This window comes from Chiloscyllium punctatum, chromosome 40 (genome assembly GCF_047496795.1).
Source record: "Chiloscyllium punctatum isolate Juve2018m chromosome 40, sChiPun1.3, whole genome shotgun sequence".
Classification (NCBI taxonomy): Eukaryota; Metazoa; Chordata; class Chondrichthyes; order Orectolobiformes; family Hemiscylliidae; genus Chiloscyllium; species Chiloscyllium punctatum.
Genome location: NC_092778.1, coordinates 68,769,942 through 68,782,783, shown reverse-complemented (window position 1 = coordinate 68,782,783; position 12,842 = coordinate 68,769,942). Strand labels below are relative to the sequence as shown.

The following is a 12,842-nucleotide window of genomic DNA, read 5'->3' as shown; positions in this document are numbered from 1 at the left end:
TGGAACACTAGAAATCACTATTCCTAGAGGCACCACAAAAAATTTTGAAAAGTACACAGAATTCCCCAATAATCTGGCTTTCAACCCAGACTGAGAAAACATAGACCAAATTTCTGTACTTTAAACAAAATACTATTTATTGCCAGTCAATAGACTCTACCTTCAAGTAAACATATGAATTGTCAACATGTAACTCTACTAGTTAAAACTCTAACTCACTTACAAGACTTCCTCTCTACATACTGACAGACAAAAACAAAATGGGTGTTATACTTAGAGGGAAGGCAGGCAGTGATCACTATCTCTAGGTTTTGCTGAGATAATCCTCTGGCTCATTAAATCACTGTTTCTCGATTTTCTTTCCCCAGGTTCTTTCACCTGTTTGCAGGAGGCATAGAGTGACTGGTTCACACATATCAAAAGGTCTCTGGGGCCTTGGATAGTGGTGAGGGGGGAGGTGTGGGTGCAGGTTTTGCAATTCCTGCGGTGGCAGGGGAAGGTGCCAGGAGGGGAGGGTGGATTGTTAGAATGCATGGGCATGACCAGGTAGTCGCGGAGGAACGGTCTTTGCGAAAGTGGATAGGGGTGGGGAGAGAAATATATCCCTAGTGGTGGGGTCTGTTCGTAGGCAGCAGAAATGTTGGCGGATGATGCAAGTTTTGCAGACGTTGGTGGGGTAGAAGGTTGAGGACCGGGAGGGGGCTCTGTCCTTGTTGCGGTTGGAGGGGTGGGGTTCGAGGTGTGGGATGTGGATGAGATGCATGGAGGGGAAATTGCAGTCTTTAAAGAAGGAGGCCATCCGGTGTGTCCTGTGGTGGAACCGGTCCTCCTGGGAGCAAATGCAGTGAAGGCAGAGGAATTGGGAATATGGGATAGCATTTTCACAGGAGGTAGGGTGGGAGGAGGTGTAATCCAGGTAGCTGTGGGAGTCAGTGGGTTTGTAGAAAGTGTCAGTGCTGATTCGGTCATCGTTGGTGGAGATGGAGAGGTCCAGGCAGGGGTGGGAGGTGTTAGAGATAGTCCAGGTAAATTTAAGGTTGGGGTGGAATGTGTTGGTGAAGTTGGTGAACTGTTCAACCTCCTAGTGAGAGCACGAGGTGGTGCCGGTGCTGTCATCATTGTAGCAGAGGAAAAGGTGGGGAGTGGTACCAGCATAACTCTGAAAGACGGACTGTTCTATGTAACTGACAAAGAGATAGGCATAGCTGGGGCCCATGTGGGTGCCCATGGCTATCTCTTTCATTTCGAGGAAGTGGGAGGATTCAAAGGCGAAAATGTTAAGGGTGAGGACCAGTTCAGCCAAATGAATGAGTGTGTCAGTGGAAGGGTACTGGTGGGGATGTTGGGAGAGGAGGAAATGGAGGGCTTGGAGGCTCCGGTCATGGTGGATGGAGGTGTCGAGGGACTGGATGTCCATGGTGAAGATGAGACATTGGGGCCAGGGAAACGGAAGTCTTGGAGGAAGTGGAGGGCATGGGTGGTGTCCCAAACATACGTGGGGAGTTCCTGGACCAGGGGAGGGAAAAAAAATCTGACATTATCGAGGTAGAGAAAAAAAAGGCAAGTTATTAACCAAATGCAGAGAAACTTCAAATTGCAGGCGCAGAGGGATCCTCATTTTAACATCGAAGGACAAAACGTGGCATCGCAGGCTTAGAGTCATAGAGATGTACAGCATGGAAACAGACCCTTCGGTCCAACCTGTCCATGCCAACCAGATATCCCCAACCCAATCTAGTCCCACCTGCCAGCACCCAGCCCATATCCCTCCAAACCCTTCTTATTCATATACCCATCCAAATGCCTCTCAAATGTTGCAATTGTAACAGCCTCCACCACGTCCTCTGGCAGCTCAGTCCATGCTCGTACTACCCTCTGTGTGAACAAATTGCCCCTTAGGTCTCTTTTATATCTTTCCCCTCTCACCCTAAACCTATGCCATCTAGTCCTGGACTCCCCAACCCAAGGGAAAATACTTGGTCTATTTATCCTATCCATGCCCTGCATAATTTTGTAAACCTCTATAAAGCCACCCCTCAGCCTCCGACGCTCCAAGGAAAACAGCCCAAGCCTGTTCAGCCTCTCCCTGTAGCTCAAATCCTCCAACCCTGGCAACATCCTTGTAAATCTTTTCTGAATCCTTTCAAGTTTCTGATAGGAAGGAGACCAGAATTGCACGCAATATTCCAACAGTGGCCTAACCAATGTCCTGTTCAGCCACAACATGACCTCCCAACTCCTATACTCAATACTGTGACCAATAAAAGAAAGCATACCAAATGCTGCCTTCACTATCCTATCTACCGGCAACTCCACTTTCAAGGAGCTATGAACCTGCACTCCAAGGTCTCTTTGTTCAGCAACACTCCCTAGGACCTTACCATTAAGTGTATAAGTCCTGCTAATTATTTGCTTTCCCAAAATGCAGCAGCTCGCATTTATCTGAATTAAACTGCATCTGCCACTCCTCAGCCCATCTGGTCCAGATCCTGTTGTAATCTGAGGTAACCCTCTTCGCTGTCCACTACACCTCCAATTTTGGTGTCATCTGCAAACTTACTAACTGTACCTCTTATGCTCGCATCCAAATCATATATGTAAATGACAAAAAGTAGAAGAACCAGTTCCGATCCTTGTGGCACTCCACTAGTCACAGGCCTCCAGTCTGAAAAACAACCCTCCACCATCACCCTCGGTCTTCTACCTTTGAGCCAGTTCTGTATCCAAATGGCTAGTTCTCCCTGTATTCCAAAGGCCTATTCCTGTGCTGTTTTGCTCTTTGTTCTTTGAATGACCTTGTACACGAATTTGCAGGAATGTCCTCAGTAGGTACAGCAGGCAATAGGGAGGGCAAATGAAATTTTGGCATCTGCTAATGGAATGGTGTATAAAGTGAGAAAGAATTGGTGAAACTGTGCATGGCATCAGTGAGACTATACTTGGAGTACACTAGATTAATTCCAGAGATGAAAGGCTTGTCTTATGAGAATAAAGAGCTGCATACCAACTTAAACAGTCCCTGCGCTGCCACGTTTTGCCCTTCCACCTTAAAGCTAGGATCCCTCTGCACCTGCAATTTGAAGTTTCTCTTCATTTGGTTGAAAACGTGCCTTTTTTGTCCCCTACCTTGATACTGTCCCATCCCCCCAGTCCAAGAACTCCCCACATATGTTTGGGCCACCATCCACAACCTCCACCTCCTCCAAGACTTGCGTTTCCCAGCCCCTAAAGCCTCTTCCTCACCCAGCCGCTCCTGACTTCCACCCCATCACAGACCTTCCTGTTATCTTTATTCCACACACTCTGGCTCAAAATCTATGATTTAGCTAACCATCTCCAGTTCTGCTTCTTTATACCCTTTCTGAACATTACACATTACTGATAATGTCACTGGACTGGTAACCCAGATGTCTAGGTTAATGCTCTGGGTCAGGACAGATTCAAATTCCACCATAGCAGTCGATGGAATTTAAATTCAATTAGCAAATATGGAACATAAAGCTAGTCTCAGAAACAGTGATCATAACATTGATTATCTACTGCAAAAACTTATATGGCTTACACATATCATTTAAGAAACAAAATCTGCCGTCCTTATCCAGTCTGAGATGATTTTTGACATACAACTGTAGTTGACTCGAATCTGGATAATCCAAGATGGAGGATGGGAAAAATTTCCGGCTGTAACAGTTGCTCCTGTTTTGAGGTATTTTAGCTATCGGAGATAACTTCCTCAAATTACAGGAGTAGCAATTACGGTTTTATATGCTGTTGCATTGTTTTGGAATGTTGGAGAGAAAAAGAAAGTCAAAACAACAGCACCTTTAAAAGGGAAAGGCACAGACAAAGGAAATACATGGTGAGATCAGTGCAGGGGAGAGACAGAAAGAAACCCACATTGGTAACTGACAGAGCGGTGAGCCTGTTACTGCCTTTGCTATTTGAATTCATGTATTGCTTGTCATCGGAGTGCATCTGGGAAAATTAACACAGTAAAATTCACAACTGATCTTGGAGGAACCTGTTTGGGAGTGGTCACAGCACAGAAACAGATAAGTGGATATTTTAAGCGTGGCCTTACAGTAAGTCTGCAACAGTGAAAAGAGTGGGTTCTTTCTTGATTATATGTTTTATTGAGATACCCGAGGGGCAACCAGAGGATGTGGCGGAGGTTAGAATAATTGCAACATTTAAAGGCATCTGGATAGGTATATGAATAGGAAAGATTTGGAGGAATATGCGGTGGGTGCTGGCAGGTGGGACTAGATTGGGTTGGGATATCTGGTCGGCATGGACGAGTTGGACCGAAGGGTCTGCTTCCGTGCTATAAATCTCTGACTCTAAACTGCACTCTTGATTTGCCTAGCAAGCAATTTAGTTTCAAGGCAATTAGACAAATTCTATCAATTACTGCTGGCCTAAAGTCAAATAATTAATACATATAGTGAGTGATGAAATGAAGTCTGAGACTTTGGTTGCAACAGTTTCAGAATTACAAAAACAGAATGAATAGACTTGCAGGATGTAACTAGGAAATAGATTTCACTTGTAGAAGAGTGAGAATATATGCACTTGGTGGGAAGAAATCACAAATGGATTCATGTTTCAGGAAAGTATTTGAGAATTGAGGGGCAAGGGCAATGTGAAATACATTGTCAAGTCAGATGCAACAATATTTATAATTGGACGGTGGAGTAAAGGAAATAACTATCTAATTTTCATTGCTGAGCTTGGGAATTGACACCCAATATGCAGGAAAGAATTTCAAGTAAACACACCATGAGTTCGTCTCACAGGGTTTCCAACAAGAAAGCTGCTTAACTGGCAGATCCGCAAAACACCCAAACAAGTAACAGGTTAGACCAAGGTGCTTCCACTTGTTAGGTTCAAAAGTCAGAATTGACCAAACCTTCTGTTTTATTCTGAAGAATCACTGGATGTTAATTGTTTTTTTTCTCCACAGATGCTGCCAGACTTCCCTGCTGAATTTTTCCATCATTTGTAAGTGCCAGTGTTGGACTGGGGTGTACAAAGTTAAAAATCACTTAACACCAGGTTATAGTCCAACAGGTTTATTTGGAAGCACTAGCTTTCGGAGTGCTGCTCCTTCATCAATTGGTTTTTCCAACAATTTATTTTTGTTTCTGATTTCTAGCACCCATAGTTCTTAGTGTTTTATAAGATTTCAGTGTCATTAGTAAGGTCAGCATTTACTACGTGAATTGACTGCACAATGGCTGGTATCCTGCCACCTTTTATTTACTTGTGCACAGTACACGGTCTGTGGCTAGCCAGCTCAGAGTCAGTCCCCTGAATGGAGGAGATTCTAAATCCCCTACTTGGGGTCGTTAACCCAAGCCAATCAAGGACCTCCGTCAACAAGGTCCACCTGTTTCCAATCACTACATTACCCATCCCTCATTGTGCTTAAACGGAGTGCCTTACTAGCCGTTTCAGAGGGCAATTAAGAGTCAAGCACATTGTTATGGGTGCAAAGTCACATCATTAAAATTGAGCACAGAGGTTCTTGGGCCTAATTTCAGTTCAGGCACATTCCTTTCAGAAGCAGAGAGCAGCCACCCATTCTGAAGAAGCAGTCTGCTAATGTTAAAGGGAGAGAGATAAAAGAGTATGGTTTCTGATTGATCCATGCTGATCAGGTGCTAGTTGATGTTATTCCGTTCATTACCTTGGTGCTGCAGGTAAAAGACTCTCACTGTATTACAGGCAGTGTGGGCCTCAGTCTTTCAAAAGGGTTAGTGCAGTTAGTTCATCTTCTGCTTAGTACAGGGAGCTTAGATAGTGAGTAAGTTTGGGATGCTATTTGTTAGAAAGTAATAACTAAGTTTTAAGCAGCTATTTAATAGGAAGGATGTGGAAGCTTTGCAAAGGGTTCAGAGGAGATTTAAAAGGATGTTGCCTGGTATGGAAGGAAGGTGTTACAACCGAAGGCTGAGGGAACTGAGGCTGTTTTCATTGGAGACAAGAAGGTTGAGAGGTGATTTAATCGAGACCTCTAAAATAATCAGAGGGTTAGATAGGCTCTCACTCTCCACCCTTTTTCCTTGGATGGTGAAGGATAACACAAGAGGACATGGCTTTAAATTGAGGGGTGATAGATACAGAACCGATATCAGGGGTAGTTTCTTTTTCATAGAGTCGTCGAGGCATGGAAGAGCCTGTCTGCAACATGAGTAGACTCGCCAACGTTAAGGCCGTTTAAATGGGCATATATAATAATGGAGCAGGGTAGGTTAGATGGGTATCAGATTACTTTCACAGGTCAGCGGAACATAGAGGGCCAAAGGGCCTGTGCTGTGCTGTAACGTTCTAAGTAATTAAAATTAACTTTGAAACTAACAGCTAATAGAGGGTTGATCAAGTCAGTTGGTGGGGTTTTGTGTTCCACCTGGGAGATGTAATCAATCATGGATACAGAGATGTGGAGGAGCCGGTGATGGACAGGGTGGACAAAGTTAAAAATCACAACACTAGTTTATAGTCTAACAAGTTTATGTGGAAGCACTAGCTGTCACAGCACTACTACTTCATCAGGTTGTTGTGGAGTATAAGATCATAAGACATTTTATCGCAAAAGATTACAGTGTCACACAGTGATATATTGAACAAACCCAATTGTTAAGTCTTTCATCTTCTAGAATGCAAGCTTTAGTTCATTAAACGTGAATCCCAGAACTACTTTTAAGTCACCACCTTGAAATAACTTAAGACCTTATAACAAAAGGGGACATCTCAGCTCAGACAATGCATTAAAGGTGTGAGGTCAGAGTCTGTCTATATCCCAATCTTGAGTCAGACTGGTTCTATTTCCAAAGTGGAATTTACAAAATATTACAGGTATTGAGCAAAATAGAATGATTCTGCAGATATATCTGCACCCCATAGACGTGTGTGTGTGTGTGTGTGTGTGTGAGCATGTGAATGTACGACACTGTGTTTGCGTAGGTGAAAGCTTGGTAAAGTGTGTATGTGGGTGTGATGGACTATAAGCCTGTGAGGGTGGGAGAGAGAGAGAGAGATATGATCCCAGTTGAAGCTAGCCTCACTATTCGCCTCTGCTCGGCCACTTTGCTTTGTTGCCTATTCCAAAGTCTGCCTTGGAGGATGGTCACCTGAAGATCTGAGGCCAAACATCCCTGACCGCTGAAGTGCTCCCTCACTGGGAGGGAACACCTTTGTCTGTTGATTGTTGCATGGTGTTCATTCATCCGCTGTCATAGTGTCTGCTTGGTCTTGCCAATGTACCATGCCTCAGGGCATCCTTGCCTGCAGTGTAAGAGATGGACAACATTGGCTGAGTACATGGCAGGTACACATGTGACTCAGTCAACGTTGTCCATCTCTTACATTGCAGGCAAGGATGCCCTGAGGCATGGTACATTGGCGAGACCAAGCAAACACTACAACAATGGATGAATGAACACCATGCACCAAACAACAGACAAGGGTATTCCCTTCCAGTCAGAGAACACTTCAGCAATCAGAGACATTTGGCCTCTGATCTTCAGGTGACCACCCTCCAAGGTGGACTCTAAGATAGGCAACAATGCAGAGTGGCCAAGCAGAGGCTGATAGTCAAATTCGGTATCCATGGAGTTGGCCTCAACTGGGATCTTGGGTTTATGTCACAGAATGCAAAAGTTGGCAAGTTATAGCTGTATAAAACTTCAGTTTGGCCACATTTTGAAATATTGCAGGCAATTCTGGTCACCACACCACCAGAAAGACATGGTTGTTTTGGAGAGAGTGCAAGGTTTACCAGAAGGTTGCCTGGTCTGGAGTGTTTTTGTTAGGAGAGCCTGGATAAACTCATTGTTTTCACTGGAAAGACACTGGCTGAGGAATGACCTGATAGGCCTACAAAATTATAAGATGCATAGACACAGTGGATAGTCAGAGGCTTTTTTCCTAGGGTGGAAAGGTCAACAACAAAAGGGCACAGGTTTAAGGCAAGAGGGGGAAAGTTTAAGGGGGGTAATGCAAGGAAACTTTTCAGAGGATAATGGATGCCTGGAACACACGAAGCAGGCATGTTAGCAATGTTTAAGGCATATCTTGATAGACATGAATGGGAGGCAAACAGGGGAACAGTAACCACTTTTTGACAAGAAGTTCCAGTCGAGAGAAGGATGAGGAAACAGTGGAGGCTTATTGATCTGGAGGACCTGTTCCTGGGCTATATTATATTATTGTGTGGAGTCAGGCAGAGCAGCAGTCACCTTTCCCTAAAGGACATGAATAACCTGGTGAATTTTTAAAATGACTGATAATTTCACATTCATCACAGAGATTAGCTTTGAAGTCTAGTGATTTTTCCATGATTACCCTATCATACAATCCAAATATCAACTCAGGCTTGATTCTCAGAAGTAGGAATGGCTTTTGCCATTCATGTTGCCCATTGTGGGCTATCAGGGAGAAATTTGATAAATCAGGTTTTTAATCCAGAGTGGAGTTCACTGCATGAAATCTACAGTGTCTGAGTAGGTCAAGCAACAGGGAGATTTTTCAACTAATGCGATTGAAGTATCCTCATTGAGGCATGTAAACTACAAAACTGGAAGTAAAAACAAACAGGGAAGAAAAATCACATTCAAATCATTGCACAGTAAGCGGAATAATTATTGGGATATGCAAATGGAATTAAGTGAAAAATGGAAAATTGTACAATTATTGTAAATGTCAATAAGTGTGGTGCTGGAAATGCACAGCAGGCAGCATCTGAGGAGCAGGAGAATTAACGTTCCTGATGAAGGGCTTATGCCTGAAATATTGACTCCTTCTCCTCGGATGCTGCCTGACCTGTTGCGCTTTTCCAGCGCCACTCATTTTGACTTTGATCTCCAGCATCTGCAGTCCTCACTTTCTCCCAATAATTGTACAATGTTGGGAGAAAGTGAGGAAATGGGACTCCACACTTGAGAGATAACTTTAAGGTGACAGCAGTTGTTTAACCATCAACAATACTGTAGGGAGGCTGTGGAGAAGGTAGCACTGACAGGGACTACTTGCGGACACAGAGATAGGCTCAAGTGCGTATACTTCAATGCAAGGAGTATCAGAAATAAGGTGGGTAAACTTAAGGCGTGGATCGGTACCTGGGACTACGATGTTGTGGCCATCACGGAAACATGGATAGATGAGGGACAGGAATGGCTGTTGGAGGTTCCTGGTTACAGATGTTTCAGTAAGATTAGGGAGGGTGGTAAAAAAGGAGGGGGGGTGGCATTGCTAATTAGAAATGGTATAACGGCTGCAGAAAGGAAGTTTGAGGGGGATCTGCCTCTGGAGGTAGTATGGGCTGAAGTCAGAAATAGGAAAGGTGCAGTCACCTTGTTGGGTGTTTATTATAGGCCCCCCAATAGCAGCAGAGATGTGGAGAAACAGATTGGGAAACAGATTTTGGAAAGGTGCAGAAGCCACAGGGTCGTAGTCATGGGCGACTTCAACTTCCCAAATATTGATTGGAAGCTCTTTAGATCAAGTAGATTGGATGGGGCGGTGTTTGTGCAGTGTGTCCAGGAAGCTTTTCTAACGCAGTATGTAGATTGTCCAACCAGAGGGGAGGCCATATTGGATTTGGTACTCGGTAACGAACCGGGACAAGTGGTGGGCTTGTTAGTGGGTGAACATTTTGGTGATGGCGACCACAATTCTGTGACTTTCACCTTGGTTATGGAGAGAGATAGGTGCGCACAACAAGGAAGTTTTTACAATTGGGGGAAGGGAAATTACGATGCTGTAAGACAGGATTTGAGGAGCATACGTTGGGAGCATAGGCTGTCAGGGAAGGATGTGGTGGAAATGTGGGACTTTTTCAAGGAGCAGATACGACGTGTCCTTGATATGTATGTACCGATCAGGCAGGAAAGAAATGGTCGTGTGAGGGAGCCTTGGTTGACGAGGGAGGTTGAATGTCTAGTAAAGAGGAAGAAGGAGGCTTACATAAGGTTGAGGAAACAAGGTTCAGACAGAGCAGTGGAGGGATACAGGATAGCCAGAAGGAACCTGAAGAAAGGGATTAGGAGAGCTAAGAGAGGGCATGAAAAATCCCTGGCGGATAGGATCAAGGATAACCCCAAGGCATTCTATGCGTATGTGAGAAACCTGAGAATGACGAGAACGAGGGTAGGTCCGATCAAGGACAGTGGTGGGAGACTGTGTATTGAGTCGGAAGAGATAGGAGAGGTCTTGAACAAGTACTTCTCTTCAGTATTTACGAACGAGAGGGACCGTATTGTTGAAGAGGAGAATGTGAAACGGACTGATAAGCTAGAAGAGATACCTGTTAGGAAGGAAGATGTGTTGGACATTTTGAACAACTTGAGGATAGACAAGTCCCCCGGGCCTGACGGGATATATCCTAGGATTATGTGGGAAGCAAGAGAGGAAATTGCAGTACCGTTGGCAATGATCTTCTCGTCTTCACTGGCAACTGGGGTGGTATCAGGGGACTGGAGAGTAGCAAATGTTGTGCCCCTGTTCAAAAAAGGGAATAGGGATAACCCCGGGAATTACAGGCCAGTTAGTCTTACTTCTGTGGTAGGCAAAGTAATGGAAAGGGTACTGAGGGATAGGATTTACGAGTATCTGGAAAGACACTGCTTGATTAGGGACAGCCAGCACGGATTTGTGAAGGGTAGGTCTTGCCTTACAAGTCTTATTGAATTCTTCGAGGAGGTGACCAAGCATGTGGATGAGGGTAGAGCAGTGGATGTAGTGTACATGGATTTTAGTAAGGCATTTGATAAGGTTCCCCATGGTAGGCTTATACGGAAAGTCAGGAGGCATGGCATAGAGGGAAATTTGGCCAATTGGATAGAAAACTGGCTAACCGGTCGAAGTCAGAGAGTGGTGGTAGATGGTAAATATTCAGCATGGAGTCCAGTTGCAAGTGGAGTTGCGCAGGGATCAGTTCTGGGTCCTCTGCTGTTTGTAATTTTTATTAATGACTTAGATGAGGGAGTCGAAGGGTGGGTCAGTAAATTTGCAGATGATACGAAGATAGGTGGAGTTGTGGACAGTGAGGAGGGCTGTTGTGGGCTGCAGAGTGACTTAGATATGATGCAGAGCTGGGCTGAGGAGTGGCAGATGGAGTTCAACCCTGCCAAGTGTGAGGTTGTCCATTTTGGAAGAACAAATAAGAATGCGGAATACAGGGTTAATGGTAGGATTCTTGGTCAGGTGGAGGAACAGAGGGATCTTGGGGTCTATGTACATAGATCTTTGAAGGTTGCCACTCAGGTGGATAGAGTTTGTAAGAAGGCCTATGGAGTATTATCGTTCATTAGCAGAGGGATTGAATTCAAGAGTCGTGAGGTGATGTTGCAGCTGTACAGGACTTTGGTTAGGCCACATTTGGAGTACTGTGTGCAGTTCTGGTCGCCTCACTTTAGGAAAGATGTGGAAGCTTTGGAGAGGGTGCAGAGAAGATTTACCAGGATGTTGCCTGGAATGGAGAGTAGGTCGTACGAGGATAGGTTGAGAGTTCTCGGCCTTTTCTCGTTGGAACGGCGAAGGATGAGGGGTGACTTGATCGAGGTTTATAAGATGATCAGAGGAATAGATAGAGTAGACAGTCAGAAACTTTTTCCCCGGGTACAACAGAGTGTTACAAGGGGACATAAATTTAAGGTGAAGGGTGGAAGGTATAGGGGAGATGTCAGGGGTGGGTTCTTTACCCAGAGAGTGGTGGGGGCATGGAATGCGCTGCCCGTGGGAGTGGTAGAGTCAGATTCATTGGCGACCTTTAAGCGGCATTTGGATAGGTACAGGGATGGGTGCTTAATCTAGGATAGAAGTTCGGCACAACATCGTGGGCCGAAGGGCCTGTTCTGTGCTGTATTGTTCTATGTTCTATGTTCTAATAGTTATTGCAGTGTAGAGCTCGCAACGCTAAATGCACGGACCTCACATCTTTTCTATCCACCTTTCATGTGGAACGAGTGGTAAGTATCACAAGATGGAAATACAATCACCTGCAGATTGCCCTCTAAGCTGTTCACCATTCTGACTTGGAAGTTTTATCACTACTCCTTCAATGTTGCTTGATCAAACTTGGAAACTGTTCCCTAATCATATATGGGTGCACCTACACCAAATGGACTGTAGCAGTTTAATAAACCAGCTCACCACTACCACCTATGGAATAAGCAATTAGAGCTGGACCAATCAGCAAAGTTCCATCCTCTGAGTGAAGAAAGCTCACATCAATGCAGTGGTTTCAACACTGTGTCTAATGACAAGATTGTAACAGGGCAACCACTGAAGAAGTTTGGTCTCTATCAAAATTTTTTTCATTTTGAATTAATGGTCTTGCACAGAAACTGATCATCAGATGTAACTTTCATAACTGTGAACCTTCATTGCCTGGTTCTTATTAAACTCCTGGCCACTGAATGGCAAAGACTTCCAAACGTAAAGGACACAAGTCTGCTTAAAGAAACTGTCACATTAACACACTGAAATTTACAACTATTTTAAACTTACATTCTTTCCTGATATGCATACTTAAGTCTCCACAACTTTAAATATCAAAGTTATCGAAGATCAAGTGCAAAAATCTGAATAGACATTTAAATCTTCAAAATTCTGCAGAGTTAACAAATTCTGATAAGCTTCTAGGAGATTAACATTTATTAACCAGATGTCATCCTAACTACATAACAGCAATCATTTCCCGAAATGAGTTTTTTGCTTCGTTTTTCACTAAGGAAAGGGACCTTGTTGTGAATGAAAACTTAGAGAAGCTGGGATACAGTCTTGAACAGATCAAGATTGATGAAAGGTGATGTGCTGGAAATTTTGGCAAATATTAAGAT

At 44.2% G+C, this 12,842-nt stretch overlaps 1 protein-coding gene across 8 annotated transcripts in view; it reads right to left on the bottom strand.

Moving 5' to 3' along the window:
* The window catches only part of LOC140464733 (centriolar coiled-coil protein of 110 kDa-like), an 84,486-nt gene that overhangs the window by 37,222 nt on the left and 34,422 nt on the right, over nt 1–12,842 (bottom strand). The window lies entirely within an intron of this gene.